This window comes from Macaca nemestrina, chromosome 3 (genome assembly GCF_043159975.1).
Source record: "Macaca nemestrina isolate mMacNem1 chromosome 3, mMacNem.hap1, whole genome shotgun sequence".
In the NCBI taxonomy this organism is placed as follows: domain Eukaryota; kingdom Metazoa; phylum Chordata; class Mammalia; order Primates; family Cercopithecidae; genus Macaca; species Macaca nemestrina.
The window spans coordinates 89,298,642-89,320,956 of NC_092127.1; the positions used below are offsets into that span (position 1 = coordinate 89,298,642).

Consider the following 22,315-nt stretch of genomic DNA (forward strand, 5'->3'; position numbering starts at 1 on the left):
TGCATATGGCTAGCCAGTTCTACCAGCACCATTTATTAAATAGGGAATCCTTTTCCCATTGCTTGTTTTTGTTAGGTTTGTCAAAGACCAGATGGCTGTAAATGTGTGGTCTTATTTCTTAGTTCTCCATCATGTTCCCTTGGTCTTATGGGTCCGTTTTTGTACCAGTACCATGCTGTTTTGGTTACTGTAGCCTTGTAGTATAGTTTTTAGTTTGGTAGCATGATGCCTCCAGCTTAGGATTGTCTTGGTTATATGAGCTCCTTTTTAGTTCCATACACATTTTAAAACAGTTTCTTCTAATTTTGTGAAGAATGCCAATGGTAGTTTAATGGGAATAGCATTGAATCTACAAATTACTTTGGGCAGTATTGCCATTTTCACGATATTGATTTTTTTCCTATCCATGAGCATGGGGTGTTTTTCCATTTGTTTGTGTCCTTTCTGATTTCCTTGAGCAGTGGTTTGTAATTCTCCTTGAAGATGTCCTTCACTTCCCTTGTTAGCTGTATTCCTAGGTATTTCATTCTCTTTGTACCAGTTGTGAATTGGACAATTCACAAATTCATGATTTGGTTCTCAGCTTACCTGTTGATGTATAGGGATGCTAGTGATTTTTGTACATTGATTTTGCATCCTGAGACTGCTGAAGTTTCTTATCAGGTTAAGAATCTCTTGGACTGAGATGATGGGGTTTTCTAGATATAGCACTATGCCATCTGCAAACAATTTGACTTCCTTTTTTCCTATTTGAATTCTCTTTATTTCTTTCTCTTGCCTGATTGCCCTAGCCAGAACTTCCAATACTCTATTGAATAGGAGAGGTGAGAGAGGGTATCTTTATTTTGTTCAGGTTTTCGAGGGGAATGCTTCCAGGTTTTGCCCATTTCAGTATGATATTGGCTGTGGGGTTGTCATATGTGGCTCTTATTATTATGTTCCCTCAGTACCTGGTTTTTTGAGAGTTTTTAGCATGAAGCGATGTTGAATTTTATTGAAGGTCTTTTCTGCATCTAATGAGATAATCTTGTGGTTTTTGTCTTTAGATCTGTTTATGTGATGAATTACATTTATTAATTTGTGTATATTGAACCAGTCTTGCATCCCAGGGATGAAGCCAACTTGATTGTGTTGGATAAGCTTTTTGATGTGCTGGTGTATTCGGCTTGCCAGTATTTTATCGATAATTTTTGCATCGACGTTCATCAGGCATATTGGCCTGAAGTTTTCTTTTTTTGTTGTATCATTGCCAGGTTTTGATATCAGGATGATCTTGGCCTCATCGAATGAGTTAGGGAGGCATACCTCCTTTTCAATTGTTTATAATAGTTTCAGAAGAAAGGGTATCAGCTCCTCTTTGGAGCTCTGCTAGAATTCAGTTATAAATCCATCTGGTCCTGGGCTTTTTTGATTGGTAGGCTATTTATTACTGCCTCAATTTCAGAACTTATTATTGATCTTTTCAGGGATTCAACTTCTTCCTGGTTCAGTACTGAGAGGGTGTATGTGTCAGGAATTTGTCCATTTCTTCTAGATTTTCTAGTTTATTTGCATAGAGGTGTTTACAATATTTTCTGATGGTTGTTTGTATTTTATGGGGTCACTGGTGATATCCCCTTTATCATTTTTTATTGTGTCTATTTGATTATTTCCTCTTTTCTTCTTTATTAGTCTAGTCAGTGGCCTATTTTATTAATTTTTTCAAAAAACCAGCTCCTGTATTCATTGATTTTTTTGAAGGGTTTTTCTTATCTCTATCTTCTTCAGTTCTGCTCTGGTTTTGGTTATTTCTTGTCTTCTGCTGGCTTTGGGGTTTCTTTGCTCTTGTTTCTCTAGTTCTTTTAGTTGTGTTGTCACAACTAAAAGGGTGTCAATTTGAGATCTTTCTAGCTTTTTGATGTGAACATTTGGTGCTATAAATCTCCCTCCTAAAACTGCTTTAGCTGCATCCTAGAGATTCTGGTATGTTGCCTTTTTGTTCTCACTGGTTTCAAAGAACTTCTTGATTTCTGCCTTAATTTTATTATTTAACCAGGAGTCATTCAGGAGCAGGTTGTTCAATTTCCATGTAGTTATGTGGTTTTGAGTGAATTTTTAAATCTTGAGTTCTAATTTGATTGCACTGTGGTCTGAGAGACTGTTAAGATTTCTGTTTTTTTGTATTTGCTAAGGAGTGATTTACTTCCAATTATGTGATCAATTTTACAGTAAGTGCCATGTGGTGTTGAGAAGAATGTATATTCTGTTGCTTTATGGTAAAGAGTTCTGTAGATATCTATCAGGTTCACTTGATCCAGAGCTGAGTTCAAGTCCTGAATATCTTTGTTAATTTTCTGTCTCAATGACCTAATATTGACAGTGGGGTGTTTACATCTCTACTATTATCGTGTCAGAGTCTAGTCTCTTTGTAGGTCTCTAAGAACTTGTTTTATGAATCTGGGTGCTCCTGTATTGGGTGCATACATATTTAGAATAGTTAGCTCTTCTTGTTGAATTGATCCCTTTACCATTATGTAATGCCCTTGTCTTTTTTATCTTTGTTGGTTTAAAGTCTGTTTTGCAGAAACTAGGATTGCAACCCCTGCTTTTTTCTGTTTTCCATTTGCTTGGTAAATTTTTCTCCATCCTTTTATTTTGAGTTTATGCATGTCTTTTGCATGTGAGATGGGTCTCTTGAATACAATACAATAATGGATCTTGATTCTTTTTATTTTATTTTATTTTATTTAAGAGGGAGTCTTGCTCTGTCACCCAGGCTAGAGTACAGTGGTGAAATCTTGGCTCACTGTGACCTCTGCCTTGTGGGTTCAAGTGATTCTTCTGCCTCAGCCTCCCAAGTAGCTGAGACTACAGGCACGCACCACCACACCTGGCTAATTTTTGTATTTTAATAGAGATGGGGTTTCACTGTGTTGGTCAGGCTGCTCTCAAACTCCTGATCTCAAATGATCCGCCTACCTCGGCCTCCCAAAGTGCTGGGATTACAGGTGTGGGCTACCACACCGTCCTGGATCTTGACTCTTTATCCAGCTTGCCATTCTATGTCTTTTAATTGGGCCATTTAGCCCATTTACATTTAAGGTTAATATTGTTATGTGTGAATTTGATCCTGTCATCATGATGCTAGCTGGTTATTTTGAAGACTTGTTTATGTAGCTGCTTCATAGTGTCATTGGTTTGTGTACTTCAGTACACAAACTAAAGTACACAAGTGTTTTTGGAGTGGCTGGTAACAGTTTTTTCTTTTCATATTTAGTGCTTCCTTCAGAAGCGCTTGCAAGGCAGGCCTGGTGGTGACAAATTCCCTCAGCATTTGCTTGTCTGAAAAAGATTTTATTTCTCTTTCACTTAGGAAGCTTAGTTTAGGTGGATATGAAATTCTGGGTTGGAAATTCTTTTCTTTAAGAATGTTGAATATTGGCCCCCCATCTCTTCTGGCTTGTCGGGTTTCCTCTGAGAGGTCTGCTGTTAGTCTGATGGGCTTCCTTTTATAGGTGACCTGGGCTTTCTCTCTGGCTGCCCTTAACATTTTTTCCTTCTTTTCTACCTTGGAGAAGCTGATGATTATGTGTCTTGGGGTTGATCTTCTTGTGTAGTACCTGATGAGGTTCTCTGGATTTTTTGAATTTGAATGTTGGCCTGTCTTGCTAGATTGGGAAAGTTCTCCTGGATGATATTCTGAAGTATGTTTTCCAATTTGGTTTTGTTCTCCCCATCTCTATCGGATAGCCCATCAGTCATAAGTTTGATCTTTTTACATAATACCATAGTTTTTGGAGGTTTTGTTCATTCATTTTCATTCTTTTTTTTTTCTCTAATCTTGTCTGCATGTCTTATTTTAGCAAGATAATCTTTAAGCTCTGATATCCTTTCTTCCACTTGGTCTATTTGGCTATTGATACTTGTGTTTGCATTGTGAAGTTCTTGTCTTGTGTTTTTCAGTTCTATCAGATCATTTATGTTCTTCTCTAAACTGGATATTCTGATGGACAGCTCCTGTAATATTTTATCATGGTTTTTAACTTCTTTGCAATTAGTTAGAATATACTCCTTCAGCTCAGCAAAGTTCATTATTACCTATCTTCTGAAGCCTACTTCTGTCAATTCATCCATCTCAGCCTCAGTCTAGTTCTGTGCCCTTGCTGGAGACATGTTGCAATCATCTGGATAAGAGACACTCTAGCTTTTTGAGTTTTCAGTATTTTTGTGTTGATTCTTTCTCACCTTCATGGGTTTATCTACCTTTGACCTTTGAGGCTGCTGACCTTTGGACTGGGTTTTTGGGGGTCTTTTTCATTGATGTTGTTGCTTTGTTTTTCTTTTAGCAGTCAGGCCTCTCTTCTGTAGGGCTGCTGGGGTCTCACCCCAGACCCCATTTGCTTGGGTCTCTCTTGCCCCTGGAAGTATCACAAATGGAAGCTGAAGAACATAAAAGATGGCAGCCTGCTCCTTTCTCTGGGAGCTCTGTCCCTGAGGGGCACTGACCTGATGCTGGCCGGAATGCTCCTGTTTGAGGTATCTGGAGACTTCTATTGGGAGATCTCATTCAGGCAAGAGGAGTGGGATCAGGGACCCACTTAAATAAGCAGTCTGGCTGCCCCTTGGCAGAGCAAGTGTGCTGCACTGGGGGTAATCCTTCTCGTCTGGGCTGCCCTGACCCTCTAGAGCCAGCAGGCAGAAAAGACTAAGACTGCTGATCCATGATCCTGCAGCCACTATTCTTCCTAGGGGCTCCTCTGAGGGATATCAGAGTTCTGTCCATAACCCCCTGGCTAGGGATGCTGAAATTTCCACAGGGAGCCCCAGCCTGGTGAAGAGGAGTGGACTGCGGTCCTGCTTAAAGGAACAGTCTGGCCACAAACTGCCCCAGCTTCTGTGCTGCGCTGTGGTGAATTACTACTGGTACAAACTGCCCAGTCTCACTGGCACTGGTGGCAGGCAAAAACGGTGGACTGGATCCGCAGTGATGGCAGCTGCCTCTCCCAACCCTAGAACTTGGTCTTCTTAGTCAGTCTCTAGCCTGCTGTGCTAGCTGGTGGGGATTCCAAGTCTGTTGGTTTTAGCCTGTGGGTTTGCATGGGAACAAGGCCACTTGGCTCCGTGGCTTCAGCCCCCTTCCCACAGGAATGGATGGATCTCCTGTCTCACTGGGATTCCTGGAACCAGAGTATATAAAACTCCCATGTCTCAGTGCCTGCTTGAGTGGCCACACACCAAGCAGTCCCCATGAGTCTGCACAGCTCTTTGCTTGGGACCCAAGGCCCTGGTGGCATGGGCTCATGAGGGAACATCCTGATCCATGGGTTGCAGTGATCTGTGGGGAAAGCATGGTTTTCAGGGAAGGGTAGCACAATCCCTCACCACCTCCCTTGGCTGGAGGGATGGAGTTCCTTTTGAGGCATGAAGCTCCCAGGTGGGCCCTTACTCTATCCTGCTTTTCCTCACTCTTTGTGGGTCATGCCTACCACCTAGTTGGTCTCAGTGAGAGAACTTTGGTACCTCAATTGAAGATGCAGAATTCACTCACTATTTTCATCCTTCTTGGTGGGAGCTGCAGAGGGGAGCTGTTTCAATTCAGCCTTCTTGGCTGCTCCAACCCATCGCTGTGTTTTTGACACATGGCTTGTCTCCCGCCTTTTGTTACCTGCCTGGACCCATGTAGGCATTTGAATTTATCCCAATTCAGAGAAATTCATGAAGACAAAGATTAAAGAGCACAAGAGTAACAGATTCTCCACAGAAGTTAGAGCCAAGATCCCAGTGTGGTATAGAGTAATGCAAATAGTCTTTGAAGTCAGAGAAACCAGCTTTGCTATATGATCTTATAAAATTTATTTAACCTCCTTAAGCCTCAGTTTCCTCATTTGTAATACCACATCATATGATTGTTCTAAGAATCAACTAAAATAATGCATAAAAACAAAGTGGTGGGTCAAAGAATGCCATCAGTAAAGGGTAGATATAATTATTCTCCAAAGTCTCATTTCTCAACTGCAAAATAGGATTGGTACCACCTGTTTCACAGCTCTATTGCAAAGGTTAAATGAGACATTTGAAAAGTACTTTCTGCTTTCTGGCTTAAGAGCCAATCAATATATGCTGGTTTTCTTTTTTCTTTCCCAAAATTAATATAAAAGAAACATCTATTTTGGTGTACAATATTTGTCTTGATTATGATATTACAGGATTTAATTATGTTGCAGAAAGCAGTCAAATGAAACCAGAAATAACACAAAAGTGACTGGAAAACAAATACTTAGAATCAGCTTAAATATTCTTCCAAAAAAGAGTAACCACCAACAGAATCCACAGCATTTATGTGCCTAGAATAGAGATTATGAAAGATGTTGTACTTTCTTTCTTTCTTTCTTTTTTTTTTTTTTGAGACAAAGTCTCACTCTGTCACCCAGACTGGAGTGCAGTGGGGTGTGATCTCGGCTCACTGCAACCTCTGCCTTCCAGGTTATAGCAATTGTCCTGCCTCAGCCTCCCAAGTAGCTGGGACTATAGGCACGCACCACCACACCTGGCTAATTTTTCTAATTTTTTAGTAGAGACAGGGCTTCACCATATTGGCCAGGCTGCTCTCAAACTCCTGACCTTGTGATCTGCCCACCTCAGCCTCCCAAAGTGCTGTGATTACGGGCATGAGCCACCACACCCAGCTGATGCTGTACTTTGTTTTCTAATTTTGCTATGCTAATAAAAGAAATCAGTTTCCCAAAAATGTTAATTTAAGCAGAGGTATGAGAGACAAAAACAGTTATCACAATTTTTTAAAATGTTGGAACAAGAAGATATAAAAATAAAAGAGTATAAATATAGCAAAATATGTAAGAGGATGAATTCTGGAGTTTGAATTCCAGCTTCATCTCTTAGTAGCTGTGTGGCCTTAGGCAAGTTACTTATCCTCTGTGCTGCACTTTCTTGTCCTTCCTTCATGCCTCATTTCTATCTTTAAAACAGCTACAATGATAGTAGCTGTCTCACTGGATTGTTGTATATGGCAAATGAGTTAGTTGAATATATCTAAAGTGTGTTTAAAACAGTGCCTGAAACATCATAAATGCTATGTATAAGCTATTATTATCCTAAGAGGCAAGACTGATAGAATTCTGATTCTCTTTTCTAAGTATCAGAGACTGGAAGTATATGTCATAAACATGTCAAAATACTCTCAAGTAAAGTGTCAATGGTGACTCTGATAGAGAAGATTTTAAAAACAAACATTGCCCCTGCTCCCAACCACAGAAGTAGAATAAATAGTAAAAACCAAAGAGCAAGTCAAAGGCAACTGTGGAGACACAAGGGAGCTGTTAAAAGAAGCAATTGGTCATGAAAGAGTAACCACCTAGAGAAAATTTCAGCGACTTTTTTTTCCCCTTAAGATACAGGGTGGTGGTAGTGTTAGGAGAGGAACATTGAAAGGGAAGTTATGGATAAGAGAGTTATAGTATTTTGTAAGTTCATTTAAAAAATTTATGTGAATAATATATGTTTACCATGTGCAAATTTAAAAATGCATGTGAGGTAAAATAAACAATAACAACAACCCATGATCCTACTGTGGTGGGCAGAATAATGGCCAACACAGGTGTCCACATCCTAATCCTGCAGCCTGTGAATATGGTAGGTTATGTGGCAAGGGGGAATTAAAGTTTCAGATTGAATTAAGGTTGCTAATTAGCTGCCTTAAGGTAGGAAAATTATTCTCTTGAACTAGGTGGGCCCAATGTAATCACAAGGGTCCTTACAAATGAAAGAGGAAGTCAGAAGACAGACCAGAGAGATGGCTGCATTAGAAGGTTGGGCTGGCTTGGAAGACAGAGGAAGGGGCCATGAGCCAAGGAATGCAGGCAGCCTCTAGAAACTGGAAGGACAAAGAAACAGATTCTCCCCTAGAGTCTCTAGAAAGAAATGCAGCTCTGCTGACATCTGGATTTTAACCCAGTGAAACTCATTTTGGATTTCCTAACTGTATTAGTCCATTTTGCATTGCTATAAAAGAATACTACATGAAGGTCAGTAATTTATAACGAAAAGAGGTTTATGTTGGCCTCACATTTCTGCAGACTGCACAGGAAGCATAATGACAACATCTGCTTCTGCTCGGCCTCAGGAAGATTTTCCTCACGGTGGAAGGCAAAGGGGAGGCAGGCATCACATGGTGAGAGAATAAGTGAGAGAGACGTCAGGCTTTTCTAAACAAACAGCTCTCACATGAGCTAATAGAGTGAGAACTCATTCATTACTGTGAGAAAAGTGTCAAGCCATTCTTAAGGGAGCAACCTCATTACCCAAACACCATTCACAAGGCCCCACATTCAACACTGGGGGTCACATTTCAACATGAGATTTGGAGAGGACAAATGCTAAACCATATCACTAATGAAAGCATTGTAAGATAACAAATTGATGTTGTTTGAAGCCATCATATTAGTGGTAATTTGTTACAACAACTATGGGTGTATTAGTCCTTTTTCACACTGCTATAAAGAAATACCTGAGACCGAGCAATTTATAAAGGAAAGAGGTTTAATCAGCTAACAGTTCCATATGGCTGGGGAGGTCTTAGGAAACTTATAATCATGGCAGAAGGCGAAGGGGAAGTAAGCACCTTTTCACAAGGCGGCAAGAGAAAGAAGAGCAAAGGAGGACCTTCTAAACATGTAAAAAATCATCAGACTTTGTGAGAACTCACTCGCTATCATGAAAGCTGCATGGATGAAAGTGCCCCCATGATCCAATCACCTCCCTCCCTTGACATGTGGGGATTACATATCAAGTTAAGATTTGGGTAGGGACACAGAGCCAAACTGTATCAATGGGAAACAAGTACACGTACTATCCAGGGACAACCACTAGTATAGGTAAACATTTTAATGTACATATATATATTTGTGCGTATGTTTTTTGTATAACCAGATTGTTTGAAAGCAGAATTCTTTAAGGGACTGCTTTGGAAACAGGAAAAGTAGAGCGAGAAGGGAAATAATGCAAGTTAGGGTTCAGTTACCAGTCAAATAATGAAACAGCAGTGTCAAAATAGTTGATGTCTGCAATGGCCTGAGTCAGCCAGGGCACACATAGAAAACTGCTGTGAATGGTACTCAGAAGACCTGCAATAGGGCTCACTAGGATGACTCACACTTCAGAAAAGAATTTGCCAGAATTAGTTGCTAAAAGGTTGAGTCACTCATGACAGTATGCCAGTTGGCAAAAAGAGTGCCACTTTTAAGTTAAATACAGCTGAGGTTAAAGATGCAAAAATTATCTCATGTGGTAGGACACTTTCTCCCTCCAGTGCACTGTCCTTGCTCACCTGCCAGACCATTCACCATTTCCACCTATGGGTCTGGGTGCAGTGATGTTTAGACACACCAGAGTTCTCCCTTTCTTTGCTTTAATCCCTCTTCAGTTCACACGATGTCATTCTGGGCAACAGGCTGTTAGGAGTCTATCTCTGAACTTAACCTGGCTAGTATATATTATGGCTTCTTCTTAGGGTCGCTTCCATTTTCTCTTGTTAAGGCTGAATCCTCCTTTCTAGAACTGCACCATTTTTCATGCCCACCTTCTGACAGACTCACACAATAACAACAGCATCTCTTGGAACCCTAGATTTATTTGCCATTCAGGCAATGAGCTTTTAGGTTCCTTTTTACACAGGTCAGGCTCCCATGGGATGCCAAGAATCTTGGGTACAGACACGATCAGTCCAGTGATGCAAGGGCAGTGGCAGTCTTTTCACTTAAGCAAAAGAAAATTAGACTTTGGAAGCTGCTGATATTTTAAACATCGTTTCAAGTGGTTTCAAGACAAACTTGCTGCAAAGCTGTGAAGAACAGCAGAGGCCATGGCATGGATGCTGCAGAGGTTCAAGACAGCAGTGGAGAAATAAAAAATGTGCCAAAGAATGGGTGTGGGAAGACACTTATGACGTTCAGGACTATAGAAGAAACCTGAGCAGACAAATATAACTTTCTCCTTAAGATCACCCATGATATAATGTGCCTGAGAAGATGCCAATGATGGGGTCTTGTATCCTAGTGCCAGCTGGTTGGGAAACCAATCAAGTGACTAGCAGAGAGAGATAAGGATCTCAGGAAAGATACATAAGAGACAATCTTGTGAAGGTGATTGGAAGTTGCTGCCAGTGCTGTTATAAGTAACTGACATCCTTCTGGCAGTAGATTTTTAGAAGTACAGCAAAGAAGTGGTATAATTATAGCTCACTGTTGAGTGCTTACCCACAGACACTGGTTTAAGTGCTTTACATACATGATTTTATTATTATTTGTTTTGGGAGATGGGGTATCGGTCTGTCGCCCAGACTGGAGTGCAGTGGCACAACTTCCGCTCACTGCAACCTCTGCCTCCTGGTTTCAAGTGATTCTTATGCCTCAGCCTCCTGAGTAGCTGGGATTACAGATATGTGCCACCACACCTGGCTATTTTTGTATTTTTAGTAGAGACAGGTTTCACCATGTTGGTTAGCCTGGTCTTGAATTCCTTACCTCAAGTGATCTGCCCACCTTGGCCTCCCAAAGTGCTGGGATTACAGCTGTGAGCTACTGCTCCTGGACCACATGATTTTATTTAATATACCTTATTATAGCAGCCCTATGAGGGACGTTGTGGTAAACAGAATTCTAAGATGGCCTCCTTGTTCTCTGCCCCGTAACAATAGGCCCTGCATTATCTCCTCCCCAGGAGTGCAGGTGGAACCTGTGACTTGCTTCAAACCAACAGAATATGTCAATCCCTCAGTGATCCTTGTTTATTTCCTTCATGGTGCTTAGGGCAATCCAAACAATAATCATTTACTTCCTATTCCTCCATGAGAACCTGGATGATGCCTGTTTTGTTCATTGTTGGATCTGCAGTGGTAATACACTTGTGCCTGGCATTTACCAGCAGCTCAACAAACACATAATTTATCAGATGAACGAATTAAGGGAGATGCACAAGCCTGTTTTATATAATGTAAAGAAATAAAGAAGCAGAACTATAGGAAGGAGTGGATTTGAGGATGAAGCTTTTGCTCAGGAAATTGACATGCTCAGATGGTAGCCATGCATGGGAGGCTCACACGGCCTACTGCTGGCCAGCAATGAAGTGTTCAGGGCAAACTTCTTACCAAAAGATGGAGAGAGGCTGGAGGAAAGGCAACAATACTTGGTCTCTGTATCTCTGAATAAAAGTTGTCTACATGTGGGCAAATTGATGAATGAAGGAAAACAGAATCACAATTGTGTGAATAAAGTTATTGATTGAGTGGAAACACAGCAGTCAGAAACAGGTAAAAGTTCCAAAGGAAGATCCAACAAAAAGGATAACACACGCTCTTGAAGAGAAGATTCTGGTAGATGAAAAGAAAATAATGAAGACTTGGGGATACTGCGATTATAGGAAACAGCTATCATATATCTATGGAAAGTTCTTAGTAATTGGGAAGTGTAAAAATATTATAATTAAATAAATTTTGGGTATTATTAATTTGCATATTTACATAAATGTTTTCATAGAAACCTGTGAAATAACATACAAACATAAAAGAACTTTAAAAAAGCAAAAAAGCAATTGCAACAAAAGCCAAAATTGACAAATGGGATCTAATTAAATTAAAGAGCTTCTGCACAGCAAAATAAACTATCAGAGTAAACAGGCAACCTACAGAATGGGAGAAAATAGAGAAATTCAAATCAAAACCACAATGAGATACCATCTCACAACAGTTAGAACGGCGATCATTAAAAAGTCAGGAAACAACAGATCCTGGCGAGGCTGTGGAGAAATAGGAAAGCTTTTACACTGCTGGTGGGAGTGTAAATTAGTTCAACCATTGTGGAAGACAGTGTGGCGATTCCTCAAGAATCTAGAACCAGATATACCATTTAACCCAGCAATCCCATTACTGGGTATATATTCAAAGGATTATAAATTATTCTACTATAAAGACACATGCACATGTATGTTTACTGCAGCACTATTCCCAATAACAAAGTGTTGGAACCAATCCAAATGCACATCAATGATAGAGTAGATAAGGAAACTGTGGCACATATACACCGTGGAATACTATGCACCCATAAAAAAGGATGAGTTCATGTCCTTTGCAGGGACATGGATGAAGCTGAAAGCCATCATTCTCAGCAAACTAACACAGGAGCAGAAAACCAAACACCGTATGTACTCACCCATAAGTGGGAGTTGAACAATGAGAACACATGGACACAGGGAGGGGAACATCACACACAGAGGCCTGTCAGGGGGTGGGGGCTAGGGGAGGGATAGCATTAGGACAAATACCTAATACATATGGGGCTTAAAACCTAGATGACGGGTTGATAGGTGCAGCAAACCACCATGGCACATGTATACCTATGTAACAAACCTGCACATTCTGCATATGTATCCCAGAACTTAAAGTAAAATAAAATAAAAAAGCAACATACAAATGTAAGCAATTTTTTTCCTTATAATCCCAGCAGTGAGAAAATTATTAATGCAAGCATTCCCTTGGAGAGAGGAAGTACTAAAGCTAGGCAAGCCTTGAGACGTGGAGTTCTTTTCCTCACCAAAATACCATGAACAAAGGAACAAAATGTTCAGGAGAGGAGCTGCTCTATATAAGTAAGGTGAGTAAAATAAAGGTGCCAGTTGTTAATATATTGCTTGCATTACTTTTTTGAATTGTAACTTTCCTAGTATTTCCTGTATCAACTTTTATACTTTAGTGCTTAGTTCTTTCTCAGATGTACTTCATAAGTACTCAAGAAAGAGTTAATCATATGAGGCTCTTAAAACAATTCCTGGCACGTAGTAAGCAACTCCATACGTATTTGATAAATAAGTGCATGATTCTAAACATTCACCTCAAGTCTGAATTTCATCTTCCATATGATTTTCTTTATCATACGTAAACTCAACAGGGTTAAAATGTGAAATGAAACAAATGATTCACAAAAAGACTGGGAATGGGTGTATTAAGTGGGTTGGTAGATTTATAAAAAAAGAGTTAAATGACTCATCTTACAAATTTATTCTATTCTTCACACTCTTCTTCCCCCACTTCATGTGATCTATAAATATATCTAAACACTGGGAATTTTACCCTAACACTTTTAAAGACTTCAGCAGAAAGCTTGTATTTCTCTATAAAAATAGCCCTTTCCTTTTCATTTGTGAATAATCACTTCCCCCAATCATCCTTAAAAGAAGCATGACAAAAAATTGCTTAAAATTCATGTTTCTATGTTCTATTTATTGCTCTGAAAATACAGGATATCTATCGAGGAATGTGGAGTAGTTTAGTTTTCAATTTGCTTTGTCAGCATATGGACCAGGACTGAATTTATGTTTCTTCAATTCCAGATCTCTAATGGACCACACTAGAATTCCTTCTGGTGAACTGTGGGAAATTTTCCACTTCCCAGTTGGTGCTGCCTGAACTTCATTTAGAACTCTGTGATATGTGCCTCCTGCCTTGTGTTTCTTTCTTTGAGCAAATGTGGAAGACCGGATGGCATAGAGGGGGAGGACACAGAGGCGGGACTGCAAGTGCCTGCACCTGTTGGAAATGGCAGGTCCTTCGCTTTCTTCCCCGCCCCTCACGCCTCATGTCCATGTCTTCAGCTCTCAGGGCTGAAGGTTCTGCATTCTTTTTTCCTAGCTTGTTTCTGGCCCCAGTTCTTACATGTTGTCCACTAATAGGAGCAATGCATGAATGAAATGCGATGAAGAGAGGGTGGGAACCATGGGCTGGGTAGGATCCATATACAGCATATAGAGGGCTGTATACAGCATATACAAGGCTGTAAAGAGGGTACAATCTGACCTGGAGCAGATGTTGTACCTCTGTGAGCCATCCTGGTGGCTCTACATTAGGGAGCTAATTTTTCAACCCATATTACTTTGGAAGAGAGGGTGCACAGTACTTCACATTTAAAAATAAAATTTGTCTTTAAAAATATCTATTTTATTTTATTTTTTTGAGACAGAATCTCCTTCTTTTGCCCAGGCTGGAGTGCGATGGTGTGATCAGAGCTCATGGCAGCCTTCACCTCCCGGGCTCAAGCAATCATCTCACCACAGCCTCCTGAGTAGCTGGGACCACAGGTATGCACCACCACATCCAGCTAATTTTTAAATTATTTGTAGAGATGGGTCTCACTATGTTGGTCTCAAACTCCTCAACTCAAGTGATCCTTCTGCATTAGCCTCCCAAAGTGCTGAGATTACAGGCATGAGCCACCATGCTCGACCTTAAAACTGGTCTTTGAATTAGGGAAGAACAACTAGTAACAGGATAATTAGTTAAAAACAAACAAACAAACAAAAACTAAACTAAACTAAAATTCAACGTTTTACCTCAGACAGATGGGATAAAGGAAGTTTTCAATTTATTTCAGGGCTAATAGCAACAATTTAAAAAAATACTAAAAACTACACCTTGCTCAATAGTGAAAGAAAGTTGTTATGAGATTTGTTTTGGATGGGCACATACACAGTTCACTTTCTGGCACGTTGATGACTAATTCTCCCTTTTAAAAACAAAGACAGCAGGGTCTATATCCCAAGACTTAGGTTCTAGCCTGAGCAGCTTGTCAGATGTTATTTAAACTCTTTGGACCTCAGCTTTTCTCATTTGTAAAATAAAAGATTTAGTTTAAATGAGGGGTCAGCAACCTTTTTCCTTAAAAGGAAAGACGGTAAATATTTTAGGCTCTGAGGTTCATATAGTGCATGTAACAACTCAGCTCTGCTGTTGTGGTGTGAAAGCAGAGGTAGACAATAATAAAACAAGTGGTATACATGGATTGAAACATCACCCTGTACACCATAAACATGTACAATTATTATATGTCAAATAAAAATAAAACTTTAAAAAACTCATTTAAAAATTTCAAAAATTCAGTCATTTAAATGACTGACAAAAGTGATGAATCATTAGGCCAGGTGCAGTGGCTCAGGCCTGTAATCCCAGCACTTTGAGAGGCTGATGCGAGCAGATTGCTTGAGCTCAGGAGTTCAAGACCAGCCTGGCCAACATGGTAAAACCCCATCTAAAAATACAAAAATTAGCCTGGCATGGTGGCGCTTGCCTGTAATCCCAGCCACTCAGGAGGCTGAGGTGGAAGGATCGCTTGAACCCAGGAGACGGAGGTTGCAGTGAGTCGAGATTGCACCACTGCACACCAGCCTGGGGCACAGTGAGACCTTGTCTCAAAAAAAAGAAAAAAAAAAGTCATTAAAAAAATTCAAATGACTAACAAATATGAAAAAAAAAAAAGAAAACAAATTAACATGGTTGTGTTCGGATACAATTTTATCACAAAAACAGGTGCGGGGCTGGATTTGGTGTGCAGAAGGTAGTTTTCTGACCACTCTAGAGAGGTCTAGATCACTCATCTTTCAACTGTTTTCCTCAAAGATTTCTGGGGCTGCCTCAGGAAGAAAAAGAAGTAGGGAGCCTGAGCACATGGGATTGTGCAGCTGTCGCCTCCATTTCAATCAAAGCAATTCTTTTACATATTTTGGATTTCTAAGATTTTTGTAAAGGTTTTTCACTTGAAAAGCATGTAAAGAAAACATTAAGTCTTTAAAGTCCCCTTGAAAATTGTATGCTTCTGGCCGGGTGCGGTGGCTCTCGCCTATAATCCCAGCACTTTGGGAGGCCAAGGAGGGCAGATCACGAGGTGAATCTTGATAGAGACCATCCTGGCCAACATTGTGAAACCCCCTCTCTACTAAAAATACAGAAATTAGCTGGGCGTAGAGGTGCACGCCTGTAGTCTCAGCTACTCAGGAGGCTGAGGCAGGAAATCACTTGAACCCGGGAGGCGGAGGTTGCAGTGAGCCGAGATCGTGCCACTGCACTCCAGCCTGGTGACAGAGCGAGACTCAGTCTCAAAAAACAACAAAACAAAACAAAACAAAACAACAACAACAAAAAAAACCGTATGCTTCTAGGCAGTGTCAGCCACTCATGCTTTTGACCGCCTGCTTCCCACCCTCGTGCCTTACCCGCGCTTCACCCTGATGATATTACGGCCGCCATGTTTCCTTCTCCTGTCCAGAATTCTCGGTGGACTAGACCCCTATATTCCAATGTCTTTCTAGACAACTCTCTGGATTTTCCGCAAGTACATCATAATCAATTATGTCAAAAATACTCATTGTTTTTAACTCTAAAGCTGCTCCTTTTCTCTTTTTTCATCTAAGTTAGTGGCTTCAGCTTCCCTCTAGTCACACAAAGCAGAAACCTGGGACTTAACTCTTTTCACTCCACTGAGAACCAGCCCCCGGTTCTGACAGGTTTTATCTTGTGATCACATGTTCTAATCTGTTCCCTCCTCTGCGTTAGTGCCTTCATCCTGATGTAGGCCTCCATCTCTCACCTGGGCGGTTCCCAGATGAGAGAAAAGGAGAGAGAGAAACTGGTGACAGGAATAAATGGGTCTTTGTCACCTTCTCAGTGTGTGAGAATGATCTGTCTAAAATGCAGCACTGAGCTGGAAACTCGCCTGATTAAAAATCTTCATTAGTTTTTTATTCTCTGCAAGATAAATCTCAAGTTCCTTAACCCGGAATTAATATAAAAGTTGTCCACGACCAACTTCACTGGTTAGAACCATATGAAATAGCCGTTTCTCTAGGTCAAAATGGCTGACTGTAATAATGGTTTATGGTTAACCTAAAACTTTTCTGGTGTCATCTCCTACCATTCCCTAATTCCTACTTCATACAAAGGAAGGGGGGTGAGGGGGGAAGGGGGAAATTCCTTTGCTGGAACTGAGATCTGCATCTTGACTGACCTCATTAATTTCTATACATCTTTCTCATCCTAGTTCTGGTGGACATTTCCTTCAGATCTCCAAACTGCTTCCTGAGAAAATGTTCCCTCTCTGTATTCCCAAAGTAACCACTGCAAAAGACAGCCATAGTACTTAGGCATTGCACTGAAATTGTCAAATGATCTGTTTGTGTCCCAGCCATCTGCCCAGACCTTCAGGAATCTGGAAGCATCTTTGCCTCCCCTCTGCCTGGCACAGTGGATTTAGTCTATTGAACTATACTTAATAGACTGGATCAAAGCTATCAAGTTGTACCCCAATTCTTAGCAAATAACTATCACTAATAAATTGATTTTGGATTTCACGGTTATGTTTGAGTTTCAGAACTCTTTGGTGGATTTGAGACTGGCCAGTGTTTTTATGTGCTGATAAATGTGATTTGAAGCATGAAGCACTAACTAAATGAATATTTTGCTTTGAGGATTGAAGAATAAATCAAGCTAAAAGGCTTGTACTTTTAGCCATAAGATTTATAGAAGAATAAATGATTAGAGTAAAGGATTTCTGGAGTTGTACTGTGGGAGAAAAACATTTTTATATTTTGAGTAATGCAAACTTTCATTTTCAAGTTCTCTGAATGTGCAAAATTGCTTTTCTTCGTTACATCCAGATCTGCATAGATGAAGATGTGATATTTCAGCCCTCCTCCCCCACAAAAAACATGCTGAGAAGATTGTAGGCAAATAGTAATTTTAGTTTAGATAAAAAATAATTCTCAGTCATAATTATAGCAACCCAGCTGTGAAACTATATATGGCGTGGGAACAGACATATATATTGGGCTGTTGGGGGAGGTGAGCAAACTTTTATTCATGCAAGGATGGAATGTTCCCACATAAAGCTCTCCTGCCTGGTGGAGAGGTAGACAACAAACAAGCCAGTAAGTAACGTCAGTTAATGGGTCACATAGTTGTGTGGGGCTCCCGGAGTAAAGAGCCCAAAGAGGGAGGCAGCAGGCTGCAAACAGGTGATGGCTGTACATATTCAAATAACTAGAGTGAAGCAACAAAAAATAGCAGGCTTATATGGAAGGTAAATATTGAGCACCTCTCCTAGATACTGTGCCAACTGGAGGGCTCTCACAAAGAAAGCCTCACTGTGGCATCCTCCCCTGTCCTTTAAATGCCACACACAGCTGTTAAGCCATCTTGCTCACCAATATGTGTTAGAAGCCTCATCCCCAACACAGCACTAGGCATATAGCAATTAGTAAAGGTTTTTTGATAGTCAAAACTCTCCCGCAGGGAGAGGGAAAATTGAAGACCAAGAAGGGACACAAGGCCTGTGCAGAAGCTACATGAGAATACCAAAGTTGCAACATATCCTGTGCTCAGAAAAGGCTTTATGTCCTGGATATTGAAGCGATGTGTGTGGAGGATGTGCACAGGATTTCATGGCTACCATAATCAGTGTAAAATCTAAATATAGTGAATACCATGTTTTTCTCCTCTTCTTCCTCCCCTGCTTCCCTCTTGCTTCAGAGCTGTGTGGCTCATCAGAGAAAACAAGGTGACTTTTCTAAATGCAGTTGTGTGGAGTCTTATTTTACTGCCACACCTGGTTCCATGGCCATATGAAACCCACATGTGTTCCCATTTTCCTTTTATCTTCACTTTGAGTACTTTTAAGTGTCTGGGTTACTCTCCATTTTCCTTTTTGGCTCCCAGTCATCATTCTCATAATGATCTTTAATGGCTTTCTCTGGGCCTTGACCAGAGATTTTAATATGTATATACTCTCTGCTTCTTGTAATAATGGTGATGATGGTGTGCATTGTTAAGCCACCATTTACTGAGCATTATTACATGCCAAACACTGCTATGAGAAATTCAAACATGTTATTTACTCTCATTCACTCATTATTTGATTTTTATTCTCTATGTAACTCATTAAGTTAGGTATTACCATCTTCATTTTTAGATAAAGAACCCAATGGTAAGAGAGAGAAGTCTGATTAATACTGTTAGCAATTAGCAAAGCTAGAATTTAATCTGCATTCTGTTTGACCTCAAAGCTCAGGCTCCTTCTACTTGATAACTTCTGTTGCAAGTGGTTGCACCTGGTTCTCCGTTATCACGTGTTTTTTGTTCATGTAAGTTGGTTTCATTTACTTTTCTTTAAATGTATCCTACATATTTGACTGGTATTTTTGTGTGACTGTTTCCAAATTTGCCTTTCTGTTCTCACTCACATTCAGAGCCCACCACCTAGCATTCTCAAAAAATGTTTTGGAGTATTTTTTACAAACCTTTACAGAAAGGCAAAATATCTGACCATTATTCCCAAGCCCTTCCTAATTTAGCTCTTTATAACTCAGAGAGCCCTCATAATTTGTCCTGTTCCCTAACCACAAAATCTTTCTGCTTAATTTTAACCTTTTCTATAAGAATGTGCAAACAAAATTCAAATACAGGTATTATGTTTTTGAATGTTCTTGAACTGATCTCCTCTATGTCTTTCAAGGGCATCCTTTTAATAATTGACTAATTTACTGAAAAGGTTTCAGATTGTTGCAACAGAAAATAATGAGATAAAGTTAATATTCTTCTTCTGGCATCCAAAATAGGATTTTTGCAATGATGGTTTTGAAAGCTGGGCATTTTGGAAGAATACAATTTTAAAGTTCCTTTATCCTCTCTTTCAACATATGAAGAGTAAATCCTGGTGTACTGGTTCATAAAGATTTATTTAAGAAAATTCCCGATCTGATAGAAAGAAGAAGGAAGAATGAGCTATGGGAGAAGGAAGATTTCAAACGATAATGGGGGAAGAATCATCCAGAGGGAGCCTACCTGCTTACGTGTTCTGGAGAAGGCTGGAGGGCTCTAAGAGAAGCCAGACATATGGCCATTTTCAACAAGATTCAGAGAGACGATACAGAGGTACCAGCAGGAGTGAGCTAAAAAGTTAATGCCTCAGCTTACACAAAGCAGTGATGGAGTTCAGGTGTGCCCAGATGCTGATTTAGGAAAGCACTGTGGCTCTTAGAGCATCTTGGTAGGTAGAGTCTGGGTCTGGGGAGAGGAAATGTTTGACAGTGGAGAGCAAGAAGATCAAAGTCCACGTGGTCAGATACAGTGGAACACTCTCCAAAAAGTAGGATAGGATTCATTGCAACTCAGTATTCACCCATTCAAGGAGCCACTGAGACCAGCCACTCTGCAGCAGAGCCTGGCAAGAGGTAGAAGACACTGCATGGATACACATCTTTCTACCATTCCACCAACCATGGGATCACATGAGCCAGAATTATTTCCCATATATATAAGGCCATCCTGAAAGAATCAAGGAGAAGAAATACATTTGGGAGGCTAAGAAATTCCAAGTATGAACACAACTCAGGCTCATTACCGAAAAAAAACCCACAGAAAATATTCACAAAAAAGAAGAAAATACTCATAATCAGAGACATTTTGCAACAGATCCTGTTAGATCCTTTCAATATCGTTCCCTCATCTCTCTCTCTCTCTCTCTCTTGCTCTCTCTCATGCAGGCACTTATTTTCTGTGGCTCCGCCTCTTACCACTCATGTGACCTTGAGCATATTCATCATTTGTGAAATGAAGGTAATAATAATACAGTCATGTGCTGCACAATGACGTTTTGGTCAATGACAGACTGCATATACAATGGTGGTCCCATAAGATTATAACGGAGCTGGAAAATTCCTATTGTCTAGTGACATGATAGCCATGGTAAGGTCACAGCACAATGCAACAGTGTTTGTGGTACTGGGTGTAAACAAACCTTCACAAACTCTTTCACAGTATGTATCATTACGTGTAGTATATAATACTTGCTATTGATAATAAATGACTGTGTTACTGATTTATGTATTTACTGTACTTTTTATCATAATTTTAGAGTATACTTAATTCTTCTACTTATTAAAATAAAAGTTAACTGTAAAACAGCCTCAGGCAGGTCCTTCAGGAGGTATTCAGAAGAAGGCACTGTTATCATAGGAGGTGATAGTTCCATGCATATTATTGCCCCTGAAGACCTTCCAGTGGGACAGAATGTGGAGGTGTAAGATGGTGATACTGACGATCCTTACCCTGTGTAGAACTAGGCTAATACATGTGCTTATGTCTTAGTTTTCAACAGCAAAGTTTAAAAAGTAAAAAAATTAAAAATTAAAAATGTTAAAATAGAAAAATGCTTATAGAATATATAAAGAAAGAATATTTTTGTACAGCTGTACAATGTGTTTCTGTTTTAAGCTAAGTATTATTAGAAAAGAGTGAAAAAGTATTTAAAAATTGTAAAGTTTATAAAGTAAAAATGTTCAAGTAAGCTGAGGTTAATTTAATGTTGAATAAAATTTTTTACTTTGGGAGGCCAAGGCAGGCGGATCACGAGGTCAGGAGTTCAAGACCATCCTGGCCAACATGATGAAACCCTGTCTCTACTAAAAATACAAAAATTAGCTGGGTTTTGTGGTGCATGCCTGTAATCTCAGCTACTCAGGAGGCTGAGGCAGGAGAATTACTTGAACTCGGGAGGCAGATGTTGCAGTGAGCTGAGATCGCACCATTGCACTCTAGCCTGAGCAACAGAGCAAGACTCCGTCTGCAAAAAACAAAAAAGTGTAAATAAACCTACTGGATCCTAAGGGTGCAGTGTTTATAAGTTCTGCCATAGTATATAGTAATGTCCTAGACCTTTACATTCACTCACCACTCACTCACTGACTCACCCACCCAGAGCAACTTCCAATTCTGTAAGCTCCATTCATGTTAAGTGCCTTATACAGGAGTAGTTTTTTTTAATCCTTTATACCATATTTTTACTGTCATTTTAAATGTTTACATACACGAATACTTAACACTGTGTTATAATTGCTCACTGTATTCAATATAATAACATGCTGTCCAGGTTTATAGCCTAGAAGCAACAGGCTATACCATATAGCCAAGGTGCATAGTAGGCTAGACCATCTAGGTTTGTGTAAGTACACTCTATGTTTGCGCAATAAAGAAATTGCCGAATGATCCATTTCTCAGTATTCCCATTGTTAAGCAATGCATACTGTACCTACCTCATGGAACTGTTTTAGAATTAAATAAGGTGCATATAAATGTTTAGCAGTATAGTTGTCCCTCTGTATCCATAGGAGATTTGTCCCCTCCACAGATATCAAAACTCAAGGATGCCCAAATCGCTGATATAAAATAGCATAGGGGGGGCGGAGCAAGATGGCCGAATAGGAACAGCTCCAGTCTCCAACTCCCAGCGCCAGCGACACAGAAGACCGGTGATTTCTGCATTTTCAACTGAGGTACTGGGTTCATCTCACTGGGGAGTGCCGGACGATCGGTGCTGGTCAGCTGCTGCAGCCCGACCAGCGAGAGCTGAAGCAGGGCGAGGCATTGCCTCACCTGGGAAGTGCAAGGGGGAAGGGAATCCCTTTTCCTAGCCAGGGGAACTGAGACACACAACACCTGGAAAATCGG

General features: G+C 40.2%; 2 long non-coding RNA genes across 3 annotated transcripts in view; one reads left to right on the forward strand and one right to left on the reverse strand.

Moving 5' to 3' along the window:
* Positions 1 to 16,125, reverse strand: part of LOC105486363 (uncharacterized) — a 41,179-nt gene extending 25,054 nt beyond the window's left edge. The window contains exon 1 of the long non-coding RNA XR_011620565.1: positions 16,030 to 16,125. This is a non-coding gene — a long non-coding RNA (uncharacterized lncRNA). The remainder of the gene's footprint in view (positions 1 to 16,029) is intronic.
* Positions 16,061 to 22,315, forward strand: part of LOC105486364 (uncharacterized) — a 73,787-nt gene continuing 67,532 nt past the window's right edge. Inside the window, exon 1 of one of the 2 annotated variants that reach the window (XR_011620567.1) lies at positions 16,061 to 16,148. This is a non-coding gene — a long non-coding RNA (uncharacterized lncRNA). Of the gene's footprint in view, positions 16,149 to 18,871; positions 18,952 to 22,315 lie in introns of those variants that run through there. The other variant, XR_011620569.1, reaches the window with a different exon arrangement.